At 52.2% G+C, this 12,167-nt stretch overlaps 3 non-coding genes across 3 annotated transcripts; all 3 read left to right on the forward strand.

Moving 5' to 3' along the window:
• Nucleotides 1–1,271: 1,271 nt before the first annotated feature.
• trnat-ugu (transfer RNA threonine (anticodon UGU)) lies at nucleotides 1,272–1,344 on the forward strand. Its single transcript has one exon. It is a non-coding gene; the product is annotated as a tRNA-Thr (tRNA).
• Nucleotides 1,345–8,481: 7,137 nt separating this feature from the next.
• Nucleotides 8,482–8,554, forward strand: trnat-ugu (transfer RNA threonine (anticodon UGU)). The gene has a single exon. It is a non-coding gene; the product is annotated as a tRNA-Thr (tRNA).
• A 3,267-nt stretch (nucleotides 8,555–11,821) lies between these two features.
• Nucleotides 11,822–11,894, forward strand: trnat-agu (transfer RNA threonine (anticodon AGU)). The gene has a single exon. It is a non-coding gene; the product is annotated as a tRNA-Thr (tRNA).
• The last annotated feature ends 273 nt before the right edge of the window (nucleotides 11,895–12,167 follow it).

Genomic DNA, 12,167 nt, shown 5'->3' on the forward strand with positions numbered 1-12,167 from the left:
CTCTCCCCTTCCCCTTTCTCTCTCCCCTTCCTCGCTCTCTCACTCCTTCCCCTCTCTCTCTCACTCCTTCCCCATCACTCCTCTTAACATCACTTTCACCTTCCCCCCGCTCTCTCTCCCCTTCCCTCTCTTTCCCCTCCCCTCTCTCGCTCTCGCCTTCCCCCTCTCTCTCCCCTTCTCCCTCTCTCACCTTCCCTTCCCTCTCCTTACCCTCCCTCCTCTCTCGCTCTCGCCTTCCCCCTCTCTCTCCCCTTCTCCCTCTCTCACCTTCCCTTCCCTCTCCTTCCCCTCCCTCCTCTCTCGCTCTCCCCTTCCCCCTCTCTCTCTCCCCTTCCCCTCTCGCTCACTCCTTCCCCTCTCCCTTTTCATTTTCTCCCCTCCTCTCTCTCCCCTCCCTCTCCTTCTCCCCCCCCTCCCCTGTCTCCACTCCCCTCCCTCCTCCCTTTCCTTCCCTCGCTCTCGCTCTCCCCATTCCCATCAGACTCTCCCCCTCCTCATCTCTCCCATCCCCCCCCTCTCTCTCACCTTCTCCCTCTCTCTCTCCTTCCCCCACTCTACCCTCCCGCCTCGAGAGACAGAGTGAGAAGGTGAGAGACAGAAAGAAAGAGATAGAGACAGAGCGACAGAGAGAAAGAGAGACAGAAAGTGAGAGAGAGAGACAGAGAGACAGAGAGATTGGGACAGAGTGTGACTGAGTTGCCTTGGGATGTTTTACTACGTGAAAGACCCGATATATCGATGTTGAGAGGCGAATATTGAAGAGACGGAGGCAGGAGTCTGGGGGATGAGACACAATCCCGCGATCTCACTTTCTCCATCTCTCTCTCCCCTTTCCCTCGCTCTCTCCCCTTCCCCTCTCTCTCCTTCCGCTCCCTCCCCTCACTCCTCTCTCTCGCTCTTTTGCCTTTCTTTTCAGATTCTCCCCTGCTCCCTCTCTCTCCCCTTCCTTTCTCTCTCCCCTGCCTCCTCCCTCTCTCGACTTCCCATCTCTCTCTCCTCCCCCTCTCGCTCTCTCCCATTCCCCTCTGGCTGACTCCTTCCCCCTCTCTCTCCCATTCCCTCTCCCACTCATTCCCCTCTCTCCCTGCTTTTACAATTTCCAAGCACTAATCTCTCTCACAGAGCCGGCACAGACACGATGGGCCGAATGGCCCTCCTTGTGTGCTGTAAGATTCTGTCAATGTTCAGGGATGAATCACCGAGAATGATTATTCGGGCCCCACCTCCTTGTTAACAATAGTAAGATGCAAACAGGAGCTGGTGTTACAGGTGGCTCCATAGCTCAGGGGTTAGAGCACTGGTCTTGTAAACCAGGGGTTGTGGGTTCAAATCTCACTGGGGCCTACTCAATTTTGGCTTCTGTTACTGAATTGACCGTCAATCGGCGACAGGCCGACACCATCAACAGGAACCACTCGCTCCGCACTTTATAATCTGCCCACAGCACTTTCACTTCCCACCCCCAGTCTGTATCCCACCTTTTCCACATCCAGTCTCAGAGACACCGATATATCATCGACTCATAGAAACTTACAGCAGGGAAGGAGACCATTTCGGCCCATCATGTCCGCACCAGCCGACCAAGAGCTATCTGCTGGGCAGGGCCACATAGTCTGCATGTCCCAGACACGAGACTCCCCAAAGCAAGCACTCTACTCGGAACTCCTTCACGGCAAGCGAGCCAAAGGTGGGCAGAGGAAACGTTACAGGGACACCTTCAAAGCCTCCCGGATAAAGTGCAACATCCCCACCGACACCTGGGAGTCCCTGGCCAAAGACCAGTCCGCCCGGAGTGGAGGAAGTGCATCCGGGAGGGTGCTGAGCACCTCGAGTCTCGTCGCCGAGAGCGTGCAGAAACCAAACGCAGGCAGCGGAAGGAGCGTGCGGCAAACCAGTCCCACCCTCCCCTTCCCTCAACGTCTATCCATCCCACCTGTGACAGGGACTGTGGTTCCCGTATTGGACTGTTCAGCCACCGAAGGACTCATGTTTAGAGTGGAAGCAAGTCTTCCTCGATTCCGAGGGACTGCCTATGATGATGATATGATCCCAGCCTGATCCCACTTTCCAGCTCTCGGTGCGTAGCCTTGTAGCTTACGGCACTTCAAGTGCACATCCAAGTACCTTTTAAATGTGGTGAGGGTTTCTGCCTCTACCACCCTTTCAGGCCGTGAGTTCCAGACCCCCACCACCCTCTGGGTGAAGGAATAGAGGTCTCCCCTCAGCCTCCTCTGTTCCAAAGAAAACAACCCCAGCCGATCCAATCTTCCCTCGTCGCTAAAATTCTCCAGTCCCGCCAACATCCTGGTAAATCTCCTCTGCACCCTCTCCAGTGCAATCACATCCTTCCTGCGATATCCTGACATTTCCCAGTTCCTGCCTTCGCTGGTTTTAGGCTCAAGATGCGGCAATGGACACAAGATGATCCAGTTGGGATTTTCCACAAATAATGAATCCCACGGCCACATCTGTTTGACCCTCGGAGGGCACTCTGTAAATTCACCAAATTTATTAAATGCCCGCCCTGTGGTTACGCTCGAACTGTACACAACACTGGTTAGGCCACAGCTGGAGTACTGCGTGCAGTTCTGGTCACCACATTACAGGAAGGATGTGATTGCACTGGAGAGGGTGCAGAGGAGATTTACCAGGATGTTGCCGGGACTGGAAAACTTTAGCCATGAGGAAAGATTGGATAGGCTGGGGTTGTTTTCCTGGGAACAGAGGAGGCTGAGGGGAGATTTAATTGAGGTGTATAAAATTATGAGGGGCCTGGATAGAGTGGATAGGAAGGACCTATTTCCCTTAGCAGAGGGGTCAATAACCAGGGGGCACAGATTTAAAGTAATTGGGGGGAGGTTTAGAGGGGATTTGAGGGGAAATGTCTTCACCCAGAGGGTGGTGGGGGTCTGGAACTCACGGCCTGAAAGGGTGGTAGAGGCAGAAACCCTCACCACATTTAAAAGTACTTGGATGTACACTTGAAGTGTCGTAACCTACAGGGCTACGGACCGAGAGCTGGAAAGTGGGATTAGGCTGGGTAGCTCTTGGTCGGCCGGTACGGACACGATGGGCCGGAATGGCCTCCTCCCCGTGCTGTAAATGTTCATGATTCTCTGATTCTCTCTCTCACTCCTTCCCACATTCTACCCGTCGTAAACTAGAGGTGATCCAAAACTCGGCTGCCCCATGACCTAACTTGCACCGAGTCTCACTCACCCATCACCCCCTGTGCTGACTGACCCGTGTCCTAACTCACACCCAGTCCCGCTCACCCATCACCCCCTGTGCTCACTGCTCCGTGTCCTAACTCACACCGAGTCCCGCTCACCCATCACCCCCTGTGCTCACTGCTCCGTGTCCTAACTCGCACCGAGTCCCACTCACCCATCACCCCCTGTGCTCACTGCCCCCGTGTCCTAACTCGCACCAATCCCACTCACCCATCACCCCTGTGCTCACTGCCCCGTGTCCTAACTCGCACCGAGCCCCACTCACCCATCACCCCTTGTGCTCGCTGCCCAGTGTCCTAACTCGCACCGAGTCCCACTCACCCATCACCCACTGTGCACGCTGCCCCGTGTCCTAACTCGCACCGGGTCCCGCTCACCCATCACCCCCTGTGCTCGCTGCCCCGTGTCCTAACTCGCACCGAGTCCCGCTCACCCATCACCTCCTGTGCTCACTGCCCCCGTGTCCTAACTCTCACCGAGACCCGCTCACCCATCTCCCCCTGTGCTCACTGTCCTACATTGACTCCCGGTAAAGCAACCTCTCGATTTCAAAATTCTCATCCTTCTTTAAAATCTCTCCATGGCCCCTCACAACTCCCTATCTATGTAATCTCCTCCGGCCCCACAACCCTCCCTATCTCTGTAACCTCCTCCAGCCCCTACACCCCTCCCTATCTCTAACCTCCTCCAGCATCTACACCCCTCGAGATGTCTGCACTCCTCTAATTCTGCCATCTGACCATCCCTGATTATAATCGCTCCACCATCGGTGGCCGGGCCTTCTGTTGCCTGGGCCCCAAGCTCTGGAACTCCCTCCCTAAACCTCTCCGCCTCTCTACCTCTCTTTCCTCCTTCAAGACGCTCCTTAAAACCGACCTCTTCACCTGCCCTAATATCTCATTTTGTGGCTCGGTGTCAAATTTTTATCCCATAATCCTCCTGTGGAGCACCTTGGGACGTTTCACTACGTTAAAGGCGCTATATAAATATACATTATTGTTGGTGTTCCCTCTGTCTCTCCTCTTCCCCGTCTCTCTCTCACTCCTTCCCCTCACTCTCCCCTTCCCTCTCTCTCACTCCTTCCCCTCACTCTCCCCTTCCCTCACTCTCACTCCTTCACCTCACTCTCCTCTTCCCTCTCTTTCATTCCTTCCCCTCACTCTCTCCTTTCCGCTCTCTCACTCCTTCCCCTCACTCTCCCCTTCCCTCTCTCTCCCTCCTTCCCCACACTCTCCCCTTCTCTCTCTCTCACTCCTTCCCCTCACTCTCCCCTTCTCTGTCTCTCATTCCTTCCCCTCACTCTCTCCTTCCCTCTCTCTTGCTCCTTCCCCTCACTCTCCCCTTCCCTCTCTCTCCCTCCTTCCCCTCACTCTCCCCTTCACTCTCTCTCACTCCTTCCCCTCACTCTCCCCTTCCCTCTCTCTCATTCCTTCCCCTCACTCTCCCCTTCCCTCTCTCTCACTCCTTTCCCTCACTCTCCCCTTCCCTCTCTCTCACTCCTTCCCCTCACTCTCCCCTTCCCTCTCTCTCAATCCTTCCCCTCACTCTCCCCTTCCCTCTCTCTCACTCCTTCCCCTCACTCTCCCCTTCCCTCTCTCTCAATCCTTCCCCTCACTCTCCCCTTCCCTCTCTCTCACTCCTTCCCCTCACTCTCTCCTTCCCTCTCTCTGTCCCTTTCCCCCCTCTTTCTCCACTTCCCCACTCTCCGCTCCTCTCTCTCCACTCACTCCTCAATCTCTCTCCTCCCCCTCTCTCTCTCTCTCTCCTTTCCCTTCTCACTTTCCCCTTCCCCCTCTCCAACCTGTTCCGGCTCGAGAGACAGTGAGTGACAGAGAGCCAGAGACAGAGAGACAGAGAGAGAGAGGCAGAGTGTGACTGAGTTGCCTTGGGATGTTTTACTACGTGAAAGACCCGATATATCGATGTTGAGAGGCGAATATTGAAGAGACGGAGGCAGGAGTCTGGGGGATGAGACACAATCTGAGCGTTTCACTGACCCCCTCCTCATTCTTCAAACACACAGCACTAACTGGGGAATGACCCACAGCCCAGGGCAGGTGGTTCCATAGCTCAGGGGTTAGAGCACTGGTCTCGTAAACCAAGGGTTGTGGGTTCAAATTTCACTGGGGCCTACTCAAAATTAGTTCAGTATTTAAGTTAGCAAGGGCTTTAATTGTAAATATGGTCAAATACTTTATTAAGATGGAGAATGACAGAAGTAATTCAGAAATGAGGGGCCTGAAGTTCAAGAAAGGTAACTTTGATGGTATTAGACTAGAATAGACTGGCCAGTGATCCTGAAAGGGTTGATGTTGGATTGACAATGGCAAACATTTAAAGATCACATGGATGAACTCCAACAATTGTACATCCCTGTCTGGAGTAAAAATAAAACGGGGAAGGTGGCTCAACCGTGGCTAACAAGGGAAGGATAGTGTTAAATCCAAGGAAGAGGCATATAAATTGGCCAGAAAAAGCAGCAAACCTGAGGACTGTGGGAGTATTTTGTAACACAGCAGAGGAGGACAAAGGGTTTAACCAGGAAGTGGGGGGAAATAGAGTATGAGAGGAAGCTTGCAGGCTTCTAAAAGAATTAGTGACGACAAACATAGATCCCTTGCAGTCAGATTCAGGTGAATTTATAATGGGGAACAAAGAAATGGCGGACCAGTTAAACAAATACTTTGGTTCTGTCTTCACGAAGGAAGACACAAATAAGTTTCCGGAAGTACTCGGGGACTGCGGGGTCCAGTGAGAAGGGGGAACTGAAGGATATCCTTATTAGGTGGGAACTTGTGTTCGGCAAATTGATGGGATTGAAGGCAGATAAATCCCCGGGGCCTGATAGCCTGCATCCCAGAGTCCTTAAGGAAGTGGCTCTCAAAATAGTGGATGCATTGGTGATAATTTTCCAACAGTCTATTGACTCTGGATCAGTTCCTATGGACTGGAGGGTAACTAATGTTATGCCGCTGTTTAAAAAAGGAGGGAGAGAGAAAGCGGGTAATTATAGACCGGTTAGCCTGACATCGGTAGTGGGGAAAATGATGGAATCAATTATTAAACATGAAAAAGCAGCACATTTGGAAAGCAGTGACAGGATCGGTCCAAGTCAGCATGGATTTATGAAAGGGAAATCATGCTAGACAAATCTTCTGGAATTTTTTGAGGATGTAACTAGTAGAGTGGACAAGGGAGAACCAGTGGATGTGGTGTATTTGGACTTTCAAAAGGCTTTTGACAAGGTTCCACACAAGAGATTAGTGTGCAAAATTAAAGCACATGGTATTGGGGGTAATGTATTGACGTGGATAGAGAACTGGTTGGCAGACAGGAAGCAAAGAATCGGGATAAACGGGTCGTTTTCAGAATGGGAGGCAGTGACTAGTGGAGTGCCGCAGGGCTCAGTGTTGGGACCCCAGCTATTTACAATATACATTAATGGTTTGGATGAGGGAATTGAGTGTAATATCTCCAAGTTTGCAGATGACACTAAACTGGGTGGCGGTGTGAGCTGTGAGGAGGACACTAAGAGGCTGCAGGGTGACTTGGACAGGTTAGGTGAGTGGACAAATGCATGGCAGATGTAGTATAATGTGAATAAATATGAGGTTATCCACTTTGGTGGCAAAAACATGAAGGCGAATATTATCTGAATGGCGGCAGATTAGGAAAAGGGGAGGTGCAACGAGACCTGGGTGTCATGATACATCAGTCATTGAAGGTTGGCATGCAGGTACAGCAGGTGGTGAAGAAGGCAAATGGTATGTTGGCCTTCATAGCGAGAGGATTTGAGTATAGGAGCAGGGAGGTCTTACTGCAGTTGTACAGGGCCTTGGTGAGGCCTCACCTGGAATATTGTGTTCAGTTTTGGTCTCCTAGCCTGAGGAAGGACGTTCTTGCTATTGAGGGAGTGCAGCGAAGGTTCACCAGACTGATTCCCGGGATGGCCGGACTGTCATATGAGGAGAGACTGGAGCAACTGGGCCTTTATTCAGTGGAGTTTAGAAGGATGAGAGGGGATCTCATAGAAACATATAAAATTCTAACAGGTCTGGACAGGTTAGATGCAGGAAGAATGTTCCCGATGTTGGGGAAGTCCAGAACCAGGGGACACAGTCTAAGGATAAGGGGTAAGCCATTTAGGACCGAGATGAGGAGAAACTTCTTCACTCAGAGAGTTGTTAACCTGTGGAATTCCCTGCCGCAGAGAGTTGTTGATTCCAGTTCATTGGATATATTCAAGAGGGAGTTAGATATGGCCCTTACGGCTGAAGGGATCAAGGGGTATGGAGAGAAAGCAGGAATGGGGTACTGAGGGAATGATCAGTCATGATCATATTGAATGGTGGTGCAGGCTCGAAGGGCTGAATGGCCTGCTCCTGCACCTATTTTCTGTGTTTCTATATTCCTATGTAAGACAGAACCAAAGTATTTGTTCAATTGATCTGCCATTTCTTTGTTCCCCATTACAAATTCACCTGATTCTGACTGCAAGGGACCTACATTTGTCTTCACTAATTGTTTTCTCTTCACATATCTATAGAAGCTTTTGCAGTCAGTTTTTATGTTCCCTGCAAGCTTACTCTCATACTTTACTTACCCCGTCCTAATTAAACCCTTAGTCCTCCTCTGCTGAATTCTAAATAACAGACTCCCCTCACACCCTTCCCCCTCTCCTCTTCTCGTCTCTCTGACACTCTCAATCCCCTTCCAAATCTCTCTCTCCCTTCTCCATCATGTCCCGTTCTACATCATTTTACCCCCTCTGCCTTTCCCGCTATCTCACTTTCCACATCTGTCATTCATTCCCTTCTCCCCCTTTCCCCCTCCCTCACCTCACCCTCTCTCCTTCCCCCTCTCTCTCTTCCCCCTCTCTCCTTTCATTCTCTCCCCACTCCTTCCTCTCTCTCCTTTCTCCTCTATCTTCCCTCTCTCTCTCCGCTCCCTCTCTCTCTTTCCCCGCCCGCTCTTTCCCCGACCCAGTCTCTCCCCACTCTCTCCCCTTCCCCTCTGCCCTTTCACTCTCCTCTCTCTTTTCCCTTTCTTTTCCCTTTCTTTTCAGATTCTCCCCTTCTCCCTCTCTCTCCCCTTCCTTTCTCTTTCACCTGACTCCCCTCTTTCTCCCCTCCACCTCTCTCTCACTCCTTCCACTCTCTCCCCTTCCCCCTCTATCTCACTCCTTCCACTCTCTCTTTTCCTTTCCCCTCTCTTTTCTGCTCCTTCCCCTGTTTTTCCCAGAGCAGTTGGCTCCATAGCTCAGGGGTTAGAGCACTGGTCTTGTAAACCAGGGGTTCTGAATTCAAATCTCACTGGGGCCGACTCAAAATCAGTTCAATATTTAAATTCAATGTCAATTAATAAGTGTTTTAAACATAAATATTAAACAGCTCCGAGACCGACCCTGCAGCAATCGTCTCCTCTTGTCTCCAGTAATCTCTCTCTCCCTTCCCATTCTGCATCTTTTTCCTGCTGAAAAACTTTCCCCGTCTTTCACACACTCCACTCTCCCCCGCTCACCCTCTCTCCTTCCCCCTGTCTCTCCCCTTCCCCTCTCTCCCCCCATCCTTTCACTCTCTCTCTCTCCGTCCCCCCTCTCTATCCCCTCGCCCCTCTATCTCTCTCCCATTCCCTGCTCTCTTTCCCCTTCACATCTCTTTCCCACTCCTCCACTCTCGCTCTCCCATTCCCCTCCCACATTCACCTTCCTGCCTCTCTCTCGCTCTCCACTTCCCCTCTCTCCCCTTCTCTCTCACTTTCATTCACCCCCCACTCCTTCCCTCTCTCTCCCCTCCCACTCATTCCCCGACCACCCTCTCTCCCCTTCCCCCTCTGCCTTTTCACTCTCCCTTTCCCTCTCCCCTCCCCTCTCTCTCCTCCCCGACCTCCTCCGTCTCTCTCGTTTCCATTTCTTTTCACATTCTCCCCTTCTCCCTCTCTTTCCCGTTCCCATCTCTCCTCTCCCCTTCTCTCTCTCCCCTTCCCTTCTCTCTCTTCCTCCATGTCTCCCCTTCCCCCTCCCTCTCATTCCTTCTACCTCTCTCTCACTTCTTTCACTCTCTCTCTCCGCTCCCCCCTCTCTCTACCCTTCCACTCTCTCTCTCACTCCTTCCCCCTCTTTTTCCCTTTCCCCCCTCTTTCCCCTGCCACACCGCTCCCTTCACCCCCTCTCTCTCCCCTTCCCGCTCTCTTCATCCCTGTCTCCATTCCCTCTCTGTCCCCATCCGTCTCTCACTCCTCCCCTCTCTTCCCCTCCCCCTCTTTCCCCTCTCCCCTCTCTCCCTCCCTTCCACACTCTCTCTCTCTCCCCTTCTGCTCCCTCTCTCTCCCCTTCCCTCCCTCCCTCTCTCTCTCCCCTCCCTCTCTCTCTCCCCTTCCCCCTCTCTCTCACTCCTTCCACTCTCTCTTTCCCTTCCCCTCTCTTTCCTGCTCCTTCCCCTGTCTCCATAGCTCAGGGGTTCGAACACTGGTCTCGTAAACCAGCGGTCGTTAGTTCAAATCTCACTGGGGCCTACTTGAAATTAGTTCAGTATTTAAATTCGCTGTCAATTAACAAGTGTTCTAATTATAAATATTAAACAGCTCTGAGACTGACCCTGGAATAATAGGCTACTCTCTCCCCTTCCAAATCTCTCTCTGTCTTCCCCATCATGACCCGTTCGACATCTTATTTCTGGCTTTCCGCTCTCTCCACTTCCCTCTCTAATTACATTCTCTCTCTCCTTCCCCCTCTCTAATGACATTCTCTCACTCCTTCCTCCTCGATCTTCTCTCTCCCTTTCCGCTCTCTCCACTTCCCTCTCTAATTACATTCTCTCACTCCTTCCTCCTCCAGCTTCCCCCTCGAGAGATGGCGAGTGAGAGATTGAGGCAGAGTGTGACTGAGTTGCCTTGGGATGTTTTACTACGTGAAAGGCCCGATATTCGTTGGAATTCAGAAGAATGAGAGGTGATCTTATCGAAATGTTTCAGATTATGAGGGGGCTTGACAAGGTGGATGCAGAGAGGATGTTTCCACTGATGGGGGAGACTAGAACTAGGGGGCATGATCTTAGAATAAGGGGCCGCCCATTTAAAACTGAGATGAGGAGAAATTTCTTCTCTCAGAGGGTTGTAAATCTGTGGAATTCGCTGCCTCAGAGAGCTGTGGAAGCCGGGACATTGAATAAATTTAAGACAGAGATAGACAGTTCCTTAACCGATAAGGGGATAAGGGGGCGGGCAGGGAAGTGGAGCTGAGTCTATGATCGGTTCAGCCATGATCGTATTAAATGGCGGAGCAGACTCGAGGGGCCGTATGGCCTACTCCTGCTCCTATTTCTTATGTTGCCCTCTCTCTCCCCTTCCCCTCCCTCTCTTTTCCCTTTCCCCCTCTCTCTCACTACACTTCTGCTCTCTCCCCTTCCCCACTCCTTCTCACTCGTTCCCCTCTCTCTTCCCCTCGCTCTCTTTCCCACTCCTTCCCGTCTCTCTCACCCGCTTCCCCTCTCTCTTCCACCCTCTCTCCCCTTCCCCTTATTTCTCTCTCCCCTTGCAGTCTCTCTCTCCCTTCCCCTTCACGACCTGTTCTTAATCTTGTTACCCCTCTCTCACTTTCCCGCTATCTCACTTACCCCGTCTCTCACTCATTCCCCTCTTCCCCCTTCACCCTCCCTCGCCCCACCTTCTTCCCTTCCCTCCTCTCACTCCTTCCCCCTCTCTCACTCCGTCCCCCTCTCTCCCCTCCACCTCTGCCATTTCTCTCTCCCTCCCCTCTCTTTCCTCCCCTCCCTCCTCTCTCTCTTTCCTTTCTTTTCAGATTCTCCCCTTCTCCCTCTCTCTCCCCTTCCTTTCTCTCTCCCTACCTCCTCCTTCTCTCCTCATCCCCTCTCTCCCCTTCCCCTCTCTCTCACACCTTCCCCCTCTTTCTCACTCCTTCCACCTCTCTCTCACTCATTCCCTCTCTCTCCCCTTCCCTCTCACTTTCCCCTTCCCCTCTCTCTCTCCCCTTCCCTCTCTCTATCCCCTTCCCTCTCTCTTCCTCTAATAGAGCCCCACCTAGTGGACTATCGATGTAATAACAACTACTGACACGCTCCGCTCTCTCTCCATCTCCCTCTCTCCCTCTCTCCGCTTCCCCCGCTCACTCACTCCTTCCCTCACGCTGTCCCTTTCGCCCGCTTTCTCCCCTTCCCACTCTCCGCTCCTCTCTCTCCACTCAATCCTCAATCTCTCTCCTCCCTCTCTCTCTCTCTCTCTCCCTTCCCTTCTGACTTTCCCCTTCCCCCTCTCTAACATTTCCGGCTCGAGAGACAGTGAGCGACAGAGAGAAAGTGAGAGAGAGACAGAGGGAGAGAGAGACAGAGGGAGAGAGAGAAAGAGATTGAGAGACAGAGAGATTGGGGCAGAGTGTGACTGAGTTGCCTTGGGATGTTTTACTACGTGAAAGACCCGATATATCGATGTTGAGAGGCGAATATTGAAGAGAGGGAGGCAGGAGTCTCCCCTGCCTCCTCCCTCTCTCTCTTTCCGATCTCTCTCCCCTTCCCCCTCTCTCTCACTCCTTCCCCTCACTTTCCTGCTCCTTCCCCTGAGTTCCCAGAGCAGGTGGCTCCATAGCTCAGGGGTTAGAGCACTGGTCGAGTAAACCAGGGGTCATGGGTTCAAATCTCACTGGGGCCTACTCAAAATTAGCTCAGTATTTAAATTCACTGTCAATTAACAAGGGCTTTAATTATAAATATTAAACAGCTCCAAGACCTTCCCTGGAACAACAGGGTCCCCCCTCTCTCCTCCTTCTTGTGTCTCTGACTCTCCCTTCCTCATCACGAACCGTTCTACACCTTTTTATCGCTTTCCCGTCTCTCACTCATTCCCTTCTCCCCCTTTCCCCCTCCCTCGCCTCACCCTCTTCCGCTATCCACTCTCTCACCCCCTCTCTCCGCTCACTCTGTC

This window comes from Pristiophorus japonicus, unplaced genomic scaffold (assembly GCF_044704955.1).
Source record: "Pristiophorus japonicus isolate sPriJap1 unplaced genomic scaffold, sPriJap1.hap1 HAP1_SCAFFOLD_750, whole genome shotgun sequence".
Lineage (NCBI taxonomy): Eukaryota > Metazoa > Chordata > Chondrichthyes > Pristiophoridae > Pristiophorus > Pristiophorus japonicus.